The sequence below is a fragment of the Rhinopithecus roxellana genome, chromosome 16 (genome assembly GCF_007565055.1).
Source record: "Rhinopithecus roxellana isolate Shanxi Qingling chromosome 16, ASM756505v1, whole genome shotgun sequence".
Lineage (NCBI taxonomy): Eukaryota > Metazoa > Chordata > Mammalia > Primates > Cercopithecidae > Rhinopithecus > Rhinopithecus roxellana.
Genome location: NC_044564.1, coordinates 25,521,391 through 25,540,620, shown reverse-complemented (window position 1 = coordinate 25,540,620; position 19,230 = coordinate 25,521,391). Strand labels below are relative to the sequence as shown.

General features: G+C 39.8%; 2 pseudogenes; both read right to left on the bottom strand.

Annotated features, from left to right (window-relative positions):
- Nucleotides 1-19,230, bottom strand: part of LOC115893878 — a 29,927-nt pseudogene that overhangs the window by 9,007 nt on the left and 1,690 nt on the right.
- On the bottom strand, nucleotides 3,330-4,225 carry LOC104677178 (annotated as a pseudogene).

The window sequence follows — 19,230 nt, the reverse complement described above, 5'->3', positions numbered from 1 at the left end:
TATAAGCCACAAACCTTCTTGGAAGGCCTGAAGGTTTTTGCAGAAGTCTCAGGATAAGGTTATGGCTGAAGGCAACCTAATCCATCTCTTGAGTAAATAGCTTAAAGTGGGTACAAAGGAAGGTAGAGTAGTTTACCTAACTAGCTTGCTTACTCATGTGGTCCTAAGACTGACCTTTGATCTACCGAGGGTGCTTAATTGCTTTCTACTCAGGAAGTCCACAATGTCATTTACCCTCTAGTGTAGTTTACTCACGACCTTTGTCAATTAATCTTTACTGAATAAATTCAAGTCTTGCTAACTGATAAAGGCCACGGCTGCGACTAAGTGGCCTGGACGTTAGGCTGAAGTGGCAAAGCAGAATATCTGTGTGTCAGTGTACTTTATTCATCTGTCATTGGGTCAGGGTCTGCAAGACAGACTCCCACATCCTGCAGTTTCACTAATGGGGTTTTATTTGAAGGAAAAGCAATCAGCATATCAAAAGGATACCTGCATCCTCACGTTTATTGCAGCACTACTCACAGTAGCAAAGATATGGAATCAACCCAAGTGTCCATCAATGGATAAATGGATAAATAAAATGTATATATTTACCATGAAATACTATTTGGCCATAAGAAAGAATGAAATCATGCCATTTGCAGCAACATGGATGCAACTACAGGTCATTATGTTAAGTAAAATAAGCCAGACACAGAAAGACAAATATCACATATACTCACTCATATGTAGGAGCTAAAAAAGTTGATCTCATGAAGTAGAGAGTGAATTAGAGATACTAGAGGCTGGGAAGGGTGTGCAGGTTGGGGGAGGTATGAAGGGAGGTTGTTTAATGAGTGCAAACATATAATTAGAAGGAATAAGTTCTAATGTTCAATGGCAGAGTAGAGCAACTATATTTAACAACAATTTATTGTATATTTCAAAACTGCTGGAAGAGAACATGTATTAATATGTTCCCAATACATAGAAATGATAAATATTCAAGGTGAGGGACTCCATAAATATCCTGACTTTATCATTACACATTCTATGGATGTAACAAAGTATCACATGTTCCCCATAAATATGTGCAAATGTCATTCATCAATTTAAAAAAATTCAAAAAAATTTGCTGTTGCATTTAAACAATATTTAAGTAGTTTTCTACCATGCCTATTTTATTAAGAATGCTGAATTAATAAAATACCTTTCAGTAATTACTGATATAAATATATTACCTTCTCTTTTAATTTACAGTAGTAAATTATTTCAATTTCTTTTTTTTTTTTTGAGACGGAGTCTCGCTCTGTCACCCAGGCTGGAGTGCAGTGACACAATCTTGGCTCACTGCAAGCTCCGCTTCCCAGGTTCACGCCATGCTCCTGCCTCAGCCTCCCCAGTAGCTGGGACTACGGGTGCCCACCACCACGCCCGGCTAGTTCTTTGTATTTTTAGTAGAGACGGGGTTTCACTGTGTTAGCCAGGATGGTCTCAATCTCCTGACCTCATGATCCGCCTGCCTCGGCCTCCCAAAGTGCTGGGATTACAGGCGTGAGCCACTGCGCCTGGCCAACCTCAATTTCTTGATAGTCTATCACTTTTGAATTTTAGAATTAAAATCATTACTAATTTTCAAATATACTTAAATATTGTATTCACCACAATGTTATTTAGAATTTTTGCATCTGTGGTTATAAATGACCTGAGTCAATAATTTCTTTCTTTTTTTCCTGTACTTACTATGATAGTCTAAGAGTGATGATGTATTTTATTTATTTATTTTTTATTTTTTATTTATTTATTTTTTTTGAGACGGAGTCTCGCTCTGTCGCCTGGGCTGGAGTGCAGTGGACCGGATCTCAGCTCACTGCAAGCTCCGCCTCCCGGGTTTATGCTATTCTCCTGCCTCAGCCTCCCGAGTAGCTGGGACTACAGGCGCCCGCCACCTCGCCCGGCTAGTTTTTTGTATTTTTTTAGTAGAGACGGGGTTTCACCGTATTAGCCAGGATGGTCTCGAGCTCCTGACCTCGTGATCCGCCCATCTCGGCCTCCCAAAGTGCTGGGATTACAGGCTTGAGCCACCGCGCCCGGCCACGATGATGTATTTTAAAGTCGCAATGAAGCAATTACAAGAAATAAAATATTGGTATATATTTCTCTATAACTTGAAATGATTTCAATTAATAAAATGATCTGATCTTTAAATATGAACTATATTCAGACATGGATCTATCTGCTTATCTTCTGTATTTTAAAAATCAACTTTAGCAAGATATTATTTACATACAATAATTGTACCTATTTAGTGTTCATTTTAACAGTGTGTGCACCCATGAAACTACCAACACAATAAAAATACAGAACATTTTTATCAACTCAAAAAGATTCCGTGTGCCTCTTTGCTGGCCATCTCTGTCTCTGGCCCTAGCTTCAGGCAACTGCTAATCTGAATTTTGTTACTTCACTGTTAGTTTGCATTTCTAGAATTTTATATAAATACAACCATATGGTACATAACACTCTTTCATGTCTGGCATCTTTTACTCAAAATGACTGAAATTCATCCATGTTGTTACATTTATCATTAGTCTGTTCCTTTTTATTGCTGAGTAGTTTTCTAGTTATGGATACACCACATGATATCTATTCACTTGATGATAAACATGTAGGTTGTTTCCAGTTTGAGGCTATTGTGAATAAAGGTCTTGTCAACATTCATGTACAAGTCTTTGTTTGGACATAAGTTTTCATTTCACTTGGGTTAAATACTGGAGTGGAATGGTTGGGTTGTATGATAGCTATGTGTTTAACTTTTTAAAAATTTGCCAAAGTATTTTCCAAAGTCTTTGTGCCATTTTACATCCCTACCTGCCACGCATGAGTTCCAGTTGCTCAACATCTTCCGACACTTGGTCCTGTCAATCATTTTAATTTCAGTAATTTTAATGAGTGTGTAGAAGTGTCTCATTATGGTTTTGATTTGTATTTCCCTGGTGGCTTATGTTGAAATTCTTTCTTGCCCCTATTAACCATTTCATATCTTATTTTATGAATTATCTCTGTTGAAGTATATTGTCATTTTTATTGTTGTTCTTTTACAATTGGGTTATATATTTCTTTACATTTTCAGGAAACAAATCTTCTGTCAGAAATTTATTGCAACTGTTTCTTCCCCTTCTGAGTCTTTCCTTCTCGCCTTCTTAAGTGCTTTCAAAGGACAAGAGTTTTTAATTTTGAAAATTACAAATTATGATTTCTGTCTTTTATAGTTCATTATCATCATTAAAAATCTTTTTTTTTTTTTTTTTTTTGCTGGTCTCAGTCTTTAATCATGGCTGGGCTTCACGCGCGCGCACACACACACACACTCAGGCTTCAGATTTTGTTGAAAGCTGTGATATCGACACTTTGCACGTGTTGCTCAAACTTGGTGATCTCCTCCCTCAGCAAGTCTGTCCCCACCTTGTCCTCCACCACACACTGAATCTGTAGCTTCCAGATACCGTAGCCCAGGGGCACCAGCTTGGAGGCCCCCCAGACCAGGCCGTCCAGCTGGATGGAGGGCACACAGGCCTCCAGCTGGGCCATGTCCATCTCGTCATCCAAAGGCTTGACATCGAGCATGATGGAGGACTTGGCCACCAGTGCAGGCTTCTTGGCCTTCCTCTCCACGTACTGCTGCAGCCGCTCCTCCCGCAGCTGTGCTGCCTTCTTGTCTTCCTCCTCATTGTCGCTGCCAAACATGTCAATGTCATCATCCTCGTCATCCTCTGCTGGTGTGGCTGGCTTCTTGGCCTGGGGCTCCACTTGGTGCTGGGAAGATATGTGCTGGGTCTGTGGGGCCGTGGCCCGGTGGCCAGGCGGCCAGGCGAGCTCTTCCCCAGCACGTTCAGCCGCGCCTCCAGCTTGGAGACGATCCGCGCAGCTCCTGTACCACGCCGCGCAGGCTCTGGTTCTTCACTTTCAGACTGGCGATCCGGACGACGAGCTCGCTGTGGTCTGCCCAGGCGCCGCTAGAGGCCCCTGGGCCTGAGTTTCCGCCCAGGGATTTCGGGATGTTCTCTCTGGCTCTCGCAATGTCATGGAGGATCACGCTGGCGCCATTCTCCTGGCCGGAGGCACCGGCCACAGGCCCATTCATCTGCTCGTAGAATCTCCTTTCTGCATGGTCATATTTGAACTTGTCCAACCAGATCTTCTCATGTGCGAGGAAGTTTGTAGCCATTTTTCTGAGGCCAGCCAAGGATGCGGTGGCCAGGGAGGAGGAATCGGCGGACGTGGGATACCTGAGGAAAGGGTACTACCTTAAAAATATTTTCCTATAGTCCTGGTAAATTTTAAATGATGACTCTGAAAATGATATTTTTAACTTATTTTATGGGTTTTTTTTTTTAGTTTTTTATTAATTTTGATCAGTTGTATCTTACTAGGAAATCACCCATTTACTTGTAGTATTCTCTTCTGATCCTATGAATTGATTCAATATCCATGTCTCCTTTTACTCATTACAAATCTTATATAATTTTGCTCTTATCTCTTTACCTTACTCGGGTTTATGTGAGGTATTCAGTTTACTAAGGTTTTAAAATATTTTCATTTTAGTAGGAAAAGGATGGATTATTTTATATATTTCACTGCCTGAATAAGTTTAGGTATGGTTTCGGGTGCAATAAGAAAGACATAAAATAGAATGGTTTATGCCAAACATGTTTATTTTTATCACACAGCTAAAGTCTGTAGTTAAGTTGCTGCTGCTTTTGAGTCAATAACATCAGGACCAGTGTTGGTGAATGTTTTGGCCTTCCCCGGTGGTTGAAAGATCACCACTGCTGGCAGCATAATGTACAAGGCAGGAAGAGGGATGGAATTGATGGTAACAGCTAAGTGGTCTCTTTTCTTAGGAAATAAAGGTTTTCCCAGAATACATCTACCAGTGTTGTGCTTCTCTTGGGCCGAGGCAGGTCATTTGGCCACTACCAGTTTCAGAAGGTGATGAGGTTACAGCACTATTCACAATAGCAAAGACATGGAATCAACCTAAATGCTCATCAATAGTAGACTGTATAATGAAAATGTGGTACATATACATCATGGAATACTATGCAGCCATTAAACAGAATGATATCATGTCCTTTGCAGGGATATGGATGGAGCTGACGGCCATTATCCTTAGCAAACTAATGCAGGAATAGAAAACCAAACATCACATATTCTCACTTATAACCAAACACCACATGTTCTCGCTTATGAATGGGAGCTAAGTGATGAAAACACATGGGCACATAACAGGGAAACAACACACACCGGGGCCTATTGGAGAGTGAAGAGTGGGAGGAAGGAGAGGATCAGGAAAAATAACTGATGGGTTCTGGGTGATCAAATAATCTGCACAACAAGCCCCCATGATATGGGTTTACCTGTGTAACAAACCTGCACATGTACCACTGAACTTAAAAGTTAAATTAAAAAAAAAGATAAAGTAGACCAGGCGCGGTGGCTCACGCCTATAATCCCAGCACTTTGAGAGGCCGAGGCAGGTAGATCACGAGGTCAACAGATCGAGACTATCCTGGCCAACATGGTGAAACCCCTTCGCTGCCAAAAATACAAAAAAAATTAGCCGGGCATGGTGGCGGGTGCCTGTAGTCCCAGTTACTCGGGAGGCTGAGGCAGGAGAATCACTTGAACCCGGGAGGCATATGTTGCAGTGAGCCGAGATTGCACCACTGCACTCCAGCCTGGCGACAGAGTGAGACTCTGTCTCACAAACAACAACAACAACAACAAAAGATAAAGTAAGCAGTGAGAGAGGAGTTTGGGGATTGCATGCTGGTTCAGCAAAGCAACATTTTCCAAAAATTTCCCAAAAGATACACAAACTATCCAGTAGACCACTTTAAAATATTATGTGTGAGGCTTAAGTCTTAAGATTAAAAATTCAGAAACTGTAAAAGAATACACATTTAAACATGTAGCAAATAAAATTATGTGAATGGGATAATATCATATGCAAAGTTGAGACAAGGAATAGATGTTTTTTAAAAAAGGAGTTACTCCCTTTAACATAAAAAGCTGTTTTAAGTTAATAAGATAAACAATCCAAAAAGAGAAATGTATAAACGAATGCTTTATAAAGGCAATTTACAGTATAGGAAATTCAAATGGTCAAGACACATTTAGAGGCATATTAATATATACATTATAATTAGTTATCACTTGGAACTTGTAAAATTTCTCAAGGTTAAAGAGTAACTGTAGCTGGGCACAGTGGCTCACGCCTGTAATCCCAGCACTTTGGGAGGCCAAGGCAGGTGGATCATTTGAGGTCAGGAGTTTGAGACCATCCTGGCCAACATCCATCTCTACTAAAAATACAAAAATTAGCCAGAAGTGGTGGCAGGCACCTGTAATCCCAGCCACTTGGGAAGCTGAGGCACGAGAATCGCTTGAACCCGGGAGGCAGAGGTTGCAGTGAGCCAAAATTGCACCTCTGCACTCCAGTCTGGGCGATAAAGCAAGACTCAGTCTCAAAAGACAAAAAAAGAGTAACAGCTACTTTTAGTAGGGGGAAAGAGGTACATTTATACACTAGTACTGGAAACATAAAAAGCTACAGTCTTGGGACAAAGAAATCTGGCAACATCTGTTAAAATAAAATAACACATACCATTTGATCAGTCCCACTCCTACAAGCAGATGCTACAGAAAAAATAATCTCCAGTAGGTAAGGGCATGACTGTCCTTGTCCAATAATCTGTCAAGTATAGTTATAAAAGATTATTTCTCCTAATGAAAAAAATGTGAATAACCAATGGCAATATGGTCAAAATATTATGGTATGTCCACACCATGGAGTCTTTTCAGCTAGCTAAAAATCGTTAAGTGTAAAAGGTGCAAAAATGAGTATACAATCCCTCTTATGTATGACAATGAAATCACACACACTAATATATGATACAGATGACATATTAATGTGACTGTATGTGATTGTGAATATAGCGAAAAATATCAAGTTGATTAGCATTATCTGTTGACAGACTGTTGGAGTGGCTGGAAATGCTATGAATGGAAGTACATTATAAAAGTTAGTTAGGTCAGGCATGGTGGCTCATGCCGGTAATCTCAGCACTTTGGGAGGCTAGGCAGGAGAACTGCTTGAGGCCAGGAGTTTGAGACTGACCTGGGAAACACAGCAAGACCTCATTTCTACAAAAACTAGAAAAATTAGCAGGTGTGGTGGCGTGTGCCTGTACTCCCAGCTACTCAACAGGCTAAGGCAGGAGGATCACTTGAGCCCGGGGGTCGAGGCTGCAGTGAGCCAGGATTGTGCCACTGGACTCCCACCTGGGTGCCAGTCTCTAAAGTAAATAAAGTCACATTTATGCCATGTTATATATATATACACGTGTGTGTATGTAACTATTTTAATAAAAAGAAAGGCAAGTGTTTCATGGTCTGTTTTTCTCCACTGGTTTGAGACATAGGCTTAAAGTTAAATCAGTAAACAAAATGAATTATATTTATTGTGAAATCTGCTTCTATAGGAAGACCTTTTCCAATGTATCAAATAGAGCTTCTTCTCTACTTGAATGTTATGGCATTTAATAAAATGATGTATTCTTACAAAACGTATTTTTATCAATTACTTGTCTGGTATACAGTAAGGTGTGACTCATGGACAAAGATTTTTCCATGTACAATATATCATGTACAGTAATCACAGGGCTTGTCTGTAGTATGAGTGATTAAAACTCGTTCTGACTTCTGTGAAAAGGCTTTCTCACTTGCAAGAAATACAGTTTCACTCATGTGTAAATACTGAAGAATACTAAAACTGATTTCTGTGTGAAGCTACTCCCACATTTGCTCTTAACGTTGTCTCCTTCTGGTAGAAACTTTCGGATAAATTCCAGGTGAAGTGTTTTCCAGTTAGTGTTCTTATAGGTTTTGTTCTCCAAATGGTGTTTTGAGTGTATAATGGGATTTGAATGATCATTTTTTTCTCATATGTGAATTTAGTATATTCAGGTCACTAACTTTTCGGTGGAAGACTTCCTAGTCATCATATTCATAAAGTTTCTCTCCAGCATTAATTTTCTGATATATAATGAAGTATGACTTGTAAAGAAAATCCTACCTACATTTAGTACAAACAGAAAATTGTTATCCCCTATGAATTATCTGATGCATAAGTAAATGTTTGAGTGTATGTTTTCTTTTATTTTCTGAATACACAGTATGAACACTTTTTAAAAATTAATTTAAAATGCATTTTTGGCTAGGTGCAGTGGCTCACATCTGTAATTCCAGTACTTTGGGAGGCCAAGGTGGGAGGACTGCTTGAAGCCAGGAGTTTGAGACCAGCCTGGGGAACAAAGCAAAGTGAGGCCTCATCTCTACCAAAAAAAAAGAGAAAAGGGCTGGGCACGGTGGCTCACACCTGTAATCCTAGCACTTTGGGAGGCTGAGGCAGGTGGATCACCTGAGGTCAGGAGTTTGAGACCAGCCTGACCAACATGGTGAAACCCTGTCTCTACTAAAAATACAAAAAAATGTAGCAGGGTGTAGTGGTGTATGCCTATAGTCCCAGCTACTTGGGAGGCTGAGGCAGGAGAATTGCCTGAACCCGGAAGGCAGAGAGGTTGCAGTGAGCCAAAGTTGCACCATTGCACTCCAGTCTGGGCAACAAAAACGGAAACTCTGTCTCAAGAAAAACAAAAAAAAAGCCAGGTGTACTAACAAACGCCTGTGGCCCGAGCTACTTGGAAGGATAAGGCAGGAGGGTTGCTTGAGCCAAGGAGTTCAAGGCTGCGGTGAACTATGATCATACCACTGAACTCTACCTGGGGCGACAGAGTGAGACCCTGTCACTAAAAAAAAAAAAAGTTAAAATTAATAAAATAGAATAAAATGCACTTTTATTAAAATATTTAAACTGTAAAACTGTCTTAAAATAGTTTGTTGTAAATACAAATGAACCATAATGGCGTGCTGGCATAAAAAGATACAGCTGGCCGAGTCATGCCTGTAATCCCAGAACTTTGAGAGGATGAAGTGGGTGGATCACTTCATCCAACATGATGGCCAGCCTGGCCAGCATGGCGAAACCCTGTCTCTCCTAAAAATACAAAAATTCGCTGGGCGTGGTGGTGCATGCCTGTAATCCCAGCTACTTGGGAGGCTGAGGCATGAGAATCACTCGAACCTAGGAGGTGGAGGTTGCAGTAAGCCAAGATTGCATGCCATTGCACTCCAGCCTGGGTGACAGAGCAAGACTCCGTCTCAAAAAAAAAAAAAAGAAGAGATATGAACCTATAGTGTTCTCCCTAGTAAAGTCTATATTCCACATGCCTCCAATCTATACTGACCTTTGAATTCTACCTAACATTTAGCTCTCCCAATTCACTCAGTTTTCCATCATTTATTCCTCAATCAGTCCACAGTGCCCCTTGAGATGCAAGAAATCCCACAGAAGAAAGTCTTTTTTTCTTCTGCAGATGAATACTTTGTTGACAAAAGGTCAAGTAGCTCTTTTATAGTTTTTTCTTTTTCTTGGGAGTGTAACATTCTATTTTTAAAAATGTGCTTGAGAATAAAGGTTAAGAATCACTATCTTGGTAACTCTATGCCAGTCTTCATTAACCCCATTTTCTATTAATTATACAAAGGAAAAACCATAGTATTAAAAAAGACATCTGAGGCCGGGCGTGGTGGCTCAAGCCTGTAATCCCAGCACTTTGGGAGGCCGAGGCGGGCGGATCACGAGGTCAGGAGATCGAGACCATCCTGGCTAACACGGTGAAACCCCGTCTCTACTAAAAAATACAAAAAACTAGCTGGGCGAGGTGGTGGGCGCCTGTAGTCCCAGCTACTCGGAGGCTGAGGCAGGAGAATGGCATAAACCCGGGAGGTGGAGCTTGCAGTGAGCTGAGAACTGGCCACTGCACTCCAGCCTGGGCGACAGAGCGAGACTCCGTCTCAAAAAAAAAAAAAAAAAAAAAAAAAAAAAAAAAAAAAAAAAAAGACATCTGAGAAGCTTTTAGTGAATCTCTTCCACTTGCTAAATTTGGCAGCTACCAAAATAAAATTTGAAACCACCAGAGGTAATTTTCTCTTATGTATCAAAGTTTGTAAAGGTTTTAACAGATGAGTGAATGCCTTAAGACTTTAAGCAACAAAAGGTTGGAATAAAGTAATGCTGCACATCTAAGCATTTTCATTAACAAGTCAGTAATTTTGGAAAGTAAGAAAATACATTTTTGGTCTTGATACTTTTAAATATAAATAGCTATCTCAACGAATTGAAAACGTCTGCCAGTGGCAGAGTAAGTGGTACAGACTAGTACTTCCTTTGAGAACTAAAAAAGGTGGGATGAAAATATTAAACACATTTAATTTTCTGAAGGCATAAAGAAAGCTACCACGGCAATGAGAAACTGCAGGAATAAAATTGGAGATAAGACATAATGTCTGAAATTTGGGACGTAATATCTAAACTGTTTATTCCCAAGAGGTATTTGCTAATTCTGAAGGCAAATACTGGGCAAGAGAGGCTGGAGAGAATTTTTGACAAATTCAAGTGACCGAAAGAAGAAATACTAGAATTCAAGTCTTTCCAAAGAGGAGGGGCCTGACGTACCTCCCAAACTCCTAAGTCCTAAAAGTATCCTAGAAATAAGGTTTATATGTTCACATTCTGAACATATAATAAGATGAGTCTTCCAGAGACTCAAGCCCTGTTTCAAATAATCTTCATACATGACTGGATAAAGGCAATCAGGGATTACTACTGATCCTAGCCTAAGAAGCTATGTTAGAAGCTATGGCAAATCCTCTCTGGAAGAAGATATTATCCAGACTATCTTATTACCTCTACAATTTTAATATATATTGTCTGGCAAGTGATATAAAAATCACCATATGAGGACATAGGACATCAGCAAAACTCAAGAAAAATAACCATTAGAAAACAGGCCAACAGGAGATCTAGGTAATAAGGCTATCCCTAAAAGAAACAGAGAAAGAGAATGAGGCAGATGCATAATTTGAATAGATAATAGCTAGGAATTTCCCCAAATGCACGTGTGCGCAAGCGCGTGCACACACACACACACACAACAAAACCACTAAGCCACAGATTTAAAAAATATTATAAACCCCAAGGAAGATAAATACACCTAGGCATATCAATGTGCAACTGTTAAAAAACAAAGGCAAATAGATAAATTTCAAAGGAGACAGAAAAGCAGATTGCCTGCAAAGGTAATTATATAAAGCTTACTTCTCAATAAAATGATAAAAGACAGACCAAAATAAAATATCATCAAAATACTAATAGAAAACAACTTTCAACTTAGAGTTCTGTATTCAGTAAAAGTATCCTTCAAAAATGAAGGCAAAATAAAACACTGCCAACAAACAAAGAAAAATTTGTCACCAGCAAACTCACAGTAAAAGTAATACTAAAGGGTGTTCTTCAGTAACAAGCAAAATAATTCTAGAGGAAAACTTACAGGACAGGAAAAATAAAACAGCAATTAAAATGATAAATATGTGGGTTAATTTAAATGGCTATTGACTCAAATAATGACTGGCTATGTTCACCATATACAGAATCCAGATATATAACATTAATACCATATGAGAGACAAATAAATGAAATTAATGTTATAGCTTCTCCCCTTGTCCAGAAATGTTGTTAGTACTAATTTACATTAGCTTTTAATCCGTATGTGTATTATATTAGTATCTGACATAGTACATTTAAGGCAAAAATTACTAGAGATAAAAAGAAACATCTAGTAATGATAATGTGTCAATTAACAAGGAAGATTATAACAATTCTAAATTGTATGTAAAATCAAAGACAAAATATATAAAGCAAAAATTAGTAGCTCTAAAGGAGACAAATTCACAATTATTTGTAAAATCACAACACACTTCTTTTAGTATTTGATAGAAGAAAAATAGTCTACTCAAATACAGAGAATTTGAAAAACAAAATTAAGATTCGTTTGTAGAGATTGTGAGGAGATAAAAGGAGAAGTCTTCCAAATGTTCAACTACATTTTATCTTCTAAGTAAATGGTAATCTAGCAAGTAACAAACATGTAGAGAATGTACTAACAAAATTAGTGGGAAAATTTTAGGATTTGATATCCATTTTCTTAATTTGTCCTATTTTTCAAACAGGAGTTGGTAACAACAACATCAAAAAAGTGCAGGTTTCTGTGGTCAAAGCTGAGGATCTAAAGTGCTGCTATCTAGATCTGGGTCCCTGTAGCTAAGTTCCATGATCTTAGTGCTAGTTCTAAGGTAATAAGTAGTTAGGGCACTGTTGCTTACATCACTGGGGAAATAGACTTTCGAGAAATAGGACAAAGAGCAATTTCAGATCTCTTGGCTAACTTCTGCCCCAGCATACACCAACAGATATAACAATAAATAATGGTGACTTCCCAAAGAAAATTTTAAAAAAGTAGAGTCCTTCCTTTCTGTCTTTAGTGTTTTCACAAAAACTGCTGATTCATTTTCATTATAGACCTGAACTGCCCTCCTTTTGCCTTGATCTCAGTGTCCTTAGGCTGCTTAGACAATGTAAAATTATCTCATCAATCTACTCATTAATGAATTTTTTGGGGTCAATATTGAATAGTTTTGGTACCCACAACATGAAAAACTCAACAGCCCTGAATTGATGAAACTGTTTGCTCAAAAGGGAAACAGAAAGACTGCAATCATCTCCTTGCACATTTACTATTATTTGCAGGAGCTTGACAATACCAGTATCAAATAATCAAAGATGGCCACTATACAATGCTTAACACTCTCAAAAGTGTCTCCCCATACGCGTAACTGCACATCAGCTATATGATCCAGATGTTCATAATTCTAACTAGATAGAAGAAAGTTGGCCTGGTCACCTCCTGAGTCCCCACACCACAATTGTGGCATTGAGCACTCTACTTCCCCAGTGTCAGATTTCTGAGGCATACTGAGTTGTGGCTTCCAGTTTAAGGTTTTCCTGAAGTCACTGCACTTATAGGGTTTCTGTTTAGTATGAATTTTCTGGTGTTTAATAAGATTTGATCTGATGGTGAAGGCCTTTCCACACTCATCACATATATACGGTTTCTCTCCTGTGTGAAGTCGATGATGCTCATGGAGTTGTGATTTCTTAATGAAAGACTTCCCACAGTCACTGCATTCATAGGGTTTCTCTCCAGTATGAATTCTCCTGTGTCTATTTAAGTGTGACTTCTGGATGAAGGATTTCCCACATTCAGTACAAATATAGGGTTTCTCTCCGGTATGAATTCTCTGATGCATAATTAGTGTTGATTTTCTTGCAAAGGCTTTCCCACATTCACTGCACTCATAATGCCTTTCTCCAGTATGGGATTGCTGATGTATGTGGAGACCTGACTTCCGAGTGAAGGCTTTCCCACAGTCACTACATTTATAAGGTTTCTCTCCAGTGTGAATTTTCTGGTGTGTAAAAAGATTTGATCTGTCAGTAAAAGCCTTTCCACACTCAGCACATCTATAGGGTTTCTCTCCTGTGTGAATCTGCTGATGTACGTGGAGTTGTGATTTCTTAGTGAAGGATTTCCCACAAATACTGCATTCATAGGGTTTCTCTCCAGTATGAATTCTCTCATGTGTAATAAAATGGGATTTGTGGAAGAAGGCCTTACCACATTCAGTGCAAACATATGGTTTTTCCCCTCTATAATTCTCTGGTGCATACTTAGTGTTGACTTCTGAATGAAGGCTTTCCCACATCACTGCATTCGTAATGTCTCTCTCCCGTATGACACTTCTGATGTATCCTGAGCCGTGACTTCCAGGTGAATGATTTTCCACAGTCACTGCATTTATAGGTTTCTCTCCAGTATGAATTTTTTGGTGCTTAATGAGATTTGACCTGTCAGTAAAGGCCTTACCACATACAGTACATATATAGGGTCTTTCTCCTGTATGGATTTTCTGGTGTATAATGAGATTTGTCTTGTGAGTGAAGACCTTCCCACATTCTGAACATATAAAGGGATTCTCTCCTGTGTGAATTCGCTGATGCACATGGAGTTGTGATTTTTTAATAAAGGATTTCCCACAGTCACTGCATTCATAGGGTTTTTCTCCAGTATGAATTCTTTCATGTGTGATAAAATGTGACTTCCGGATAAAGGCCTTCCCATATTCAGTACATACATAAGGTTTTTCTCCTGTATGGATTTTCTGATGCATACTTAGTGTTGATTTCCTTGTGAAAGCTTTTCCACATTCAGTACATTCAAAGTGTTTCTCTCCAGTATGAATTTTTTTATGTATATTAAGGTTTGAATTCTGACAGAGGTTTTTCTCACATTCACTGTACTCATAGGGTTTCTCTCCAGGATGAATTCTCTGGCATCTGAACAGATCTGACTTCTGGATAAAGGCTCTTCCATAGTCACTGCATTTACAGTAATTCCCCTCAGGAGTTTTCTGACGGTTTGACTTGAGGGAAAAATCCTTCTCATATTCAGTGCATATTCCTGCATAAACCCTCTGACGGCCATCAAGCTGGGACTTCTGAGTGAAGACTGCCTCACATTCATGGCATTCATGCTGCTTTTCTTCAGTAAAATGCTCTCATGTGCAAAGGCATGTGACTTCAGGGAGAAAACATTTACATAGAGAACAAATAGAAGCTCTCTCTAGTATGAATTTTCTGATGTTGAATGAGAGCTTGCTTATGATGCAGAGATTTCCTACACTGATTACATTCACAAGCAGTCACTTCTGTATGAGAATTCATGAGTGAAAATATCACCATCTCCAATAGTCTTATCAGAATTTTCTGTTGCATTGTTTCTATTAAATAAGGTTACAATAGGCTCCAAATTCTTTCCAAATGAGTTACAGTTATGGAGTCTTTTTCTTGAGGAAACCAGGTGTGTGTTTACATGAACTATTTCCCCAATGTCCTTATATTCACAGACCCTGTCGTTAGCTAGTGTTTTCTTGTTAATGAAGGCAACATGACTTAAAGGTTTGTTCTGGTTTTCTCCACATTTTCTTGTGTGTTCATCATCTTTCCACAATTCTTCTAAAATGGAATATGGGTCATCTCTTTTGAAGAGATTAATATTAATCTTAGACTGGAAAGAAACTTCTTCAGACATTCTCTGTTGTAAAGGTCCAAACCAATGTCCCCATCTAAAAAAGAAAGAAAAGATAAGACTGACAAAAAGAACAATGAACAGAAAATAAGGCCAGGTGCGGTGGCTCATGCCTGTAATCCCAGCACTTTGGGGAGGCTGAGGTGGGCAGATCACTTGAGGCCAGGAGTTCGAGACCAGCCTGGCCAACATAGCAAAACTCGGTCTCTGCTAAAAACACTAAAAATATGTCTCTACTAAAAATTAGCCAGGCATGGTGGCACATGCTTGTAATCCCAGCTGCTCAAGTGGCTGAGGCAAGAGATGGCTTGAAGGCAGAGGTTGCAGTGAGCTGAAATTGCACTACTGAACTCTACTCTGGGTGACGGAGCAAGACTCTGTCTCCTAAATAAATAAATAATAAATAAAAATATAATAGACCTTTGATTCAGGCCGGGTGTGGTGGCTCACGCCTGTAATCCCAGCACTTTGGGAGGCCAAAGCAGGCAGATCACCTGAGGTCGGGAGTTCGAGACCAGCCTGACCAACATGGAGAAACCCCATCTCTACTAAAAATACAAAATTAGCCAGGCATGGTGGTCCATGCCTGTAATCCCAGCTACTTGGGAGGCCAAGGCAGGAGAATCACTTGAACCCAGGAGGCAGAAGTTGTAGTGAGCCGAGATCTCACCATTGCACTCCAGCCTGGGCAACAAGAGTGAAACTCCACCTCCAAAAAAAAAACAAAAAAAAAACACCAAAAACAGATGATTCAAGGCAAACACAGAGAAATGAGAGAGGCGATATAAATATAACAAATGTACATAAGTATTTTAAATATATATATAGGTATAATAACTCATTTGTGTATAATATATAATACAATGATATAGAGTAATAACATTAATACATTACATTTATGATATGATAAACAATATCATTTAGATGTGCTGTTCTAAGTTCTATATTAATTCACTTAAACTTTATCACAGCCAGATGTGGTGGTTCATGCCTGTAATCCCAGCACTGTAGGAGGCTGAAATGAAAGGATTGCTTGAGTGCAAGAGTTTGAGACCTGCCTGGGCAACATAGTGAGACCCCCATCTCTACAGAAAAAAAAAAAAAAAATTAGCTGGGCCTAGTGATACATGCCTATAGTCCCAGCTACTCAGGAGGCTGAAGCAGGAGGATCACTTGAGCCCAGGTGTTCGAAGCTGCAGTGAGCTCTGATTGCACCATTACACTCCAGCCTGGGTGACAGAGTGGGACCCTGTCTCTCTCTCTCTCTCTTTTTTTTTTTCCTTTTTTAAGACAGTCTTACTCTGTTGCTCAGGCTAGAGTGTAATGGCGTGATCGGAGCTCACTGCAACCTCCATCTCCTGAGTTCAAGGGATTCTCATGCCTTAGCCTCATGAGTGGCTGGAAGTACAGGCATGTGCCACCAGGCCTGGCTAATTTTTGTATTTTTAGTAAAGACAGGGATTCACCATGTTGGCCAGGCTGGTCTCGAACTCCTGACCTCAAGTATCTGTCCACCTCGGCCTCCCAAAGTGTTGGGATTACAGGCATGAGCCAGCAGGCCAAGCCGAGACCCTGTCTCTTAAAAACAAAAACAAAAAGCACTTTATCACAACCCTTTGCTGTTGGTATTATTATTGTTTCTAGTTTACAGATGAGGACACTGAGCCATAGAAGAGTTTTAATTTGCCCAAATCAAATGTTTAGTAACTGGCGAAGAAGAGATTCCAATTCAGTGCAAATGTAGTAGAACTACATGGTGAGTGAGGTGTCAGGAGAACAAAGTGACAAACTCTGTGAAAAGAAGTATTTCTGAGTCTAGATTCTTATCATTAATCCGTAAATCCTCACAATCTCCTGTTTGCTCTTTTCCCTATGATCCACTGTGCCCTAAATACCAATGTGTTTATGTTTATAGTAAAATTACAATATCTTAGTATTCCTAACTTGGCCAAACAATAAAATTTATATACATTTGTTAGATTTATACAGCCTCTCTCATTTCTCTGTGTTTGCCTTGAATCAACTCTATGTAACAATTGGTCTATTTTCTTTTGAGATGGGGCCTCACTCTATCACGCAGGCTGGAGTGGCTGGAGTGCAGTGGCATGATCCCGGCTCACTGCAACCTCCACCTCCCAGGTTCAAGCAATTCTCCTGCCTTAGCCACATGAGTAGCTGGGACTACAGGCATGTGCCACCGTACATGTATTTGTAAAAATACAAATTTTTGTATTTTTGGTAGAGATGGGGTTTCACCATATTGGCCAGGGTGGTCTCAAACTCCTGACCTCAAGTGATCTGCCCGCCTCAGCCTCCCAAAGTGCTGGGATTACAGGTGTGAGCCACCGTGTCTGGCCTATGGTTGAATTCTTCATCCCTGGTTTGGGGTACTGATGTGATAAATGCATCTGGTAGAAGACATAACAGGAAAGAACCAGACATCAGAGGAGGAGACTGAAAGCTGTTCATCAAACCTGTACCTTTCCTTCACAATAGTAAGCTTGTAGCCAAGCACATGGCTGCCTCGCAATACTAGGTTTGTCCAGCTTCATTTGTCACTAGGTGGGACTGAGTAACTCTTTTTCACTAATCAGTGGGAGTGATAAGGCCAACGTCTTAAGAAAGTGGGTTTGTCTCCCACAAACCTCTTCTTTTCCCACCAGTATATTCTAACTTGGCAGCACCCAGTTCTACGATGCTGGCAGAGCCCTAGGGCAGGGGTCAGAACACTGAAGCCCTTGGGCCAAATCCAGGCTTCTACCCGAAAGCTAACAATGGCTTTTACATTTTTAAATGGTCAAAAAATTAATCAAAAGAAGAATACCACTTCACAATATGTGAAAATTATATGAAACTCAAATTTCAGTATCCATAAAGTTTTTATTGGAACACAGCCACACCCATTCATTGATGCATTGTCTATGGCTGCTTTGGGGCTACAACTGCAGAAATGAGTCGTTGTGACAGCAGCCATATGGTCCACAGAGCCTATTCACTTTTGTGCCTTTACAAAAAATTCATCAGCCCTTGCCCTAGGGGATGGTGGTACAATGACTTTCTAGAAACTTTCTTCCTGAACGGCCATGGAAACAGAGTTGCCCAGTGTTATGGCCACAGAAAAGGGACTAACACACATCTTTCCATTAGTCACTGCAGTCTATTTTATCAATGAACCCAAACATACAGTCTTTTCATTTTCTCCATTTAAGCTTCCTTTTTCTGATCTTTTGTTTCTATTCAAAATTCATTGTTCTTCATTAATCATTTGGGGTTCTCTGCTTTAAACGCTAATTTCAAATTTCACCACAACTCCAGAGAGGCTCTCTTTTTTTTTTTTTTTGAGACGGAGTCTCGCTCTGTCACCCAGGCTGGAGCGCAGTGGCCGGCTCTCAGCTCACTGCAAGCTCCGCCTCCCGGGTTCACACCATTCTCCTGTCTCAGCCTCCCGAGTAGCTGGGACTACAGGCGCCCGCCTCGTCGCCCGGCTAGTTTTTTGTATTTTTTAGTAGAGACGGGGTTTCACCGTATTAGCCAGGATGGTCTCGATCTCCTGACCTCATGATCCGCCCGTCTCGGCCTCCCAAAGTGCTGGGATTACAGGCTTGAGCCACCGCGCCCGGCCTGAGAGGCTCTCTTTTAACTTAAAAACAAACAACAAAAAGATACTTTGAACCACTCATATTTATATTTGAATTGGCATAGATGTGCATGTTAACAAATGTGTAATGCACAAAGATTGAAATTTTCAAGACTTCATGCAGTTACCCTCTCTTTCGAATTAGTTTTTCTAGCCCTTTGAATTGCTCCTAGAAGAAAAATTTTGAAGTCTTTCTGAAATAGAGCAAAACGACCTCCTCTTCTTATAACACAAATTCAGGAGTTTAATTTCACTATTTTCTACAGAAACTTCGCTTTTTAATGTACAAGGGTAAAATACTCAGTTATCACATAATTTAATGTAGGTTTCTCTGAATAGGTCCAATTCAAGGAGTAAGTGAAAGCTGAGCACAAAATATGTGTATTATTATTATTATTATTATTATCATTGAGATGGAGTCTCACTCTGTCACCCAGGCTG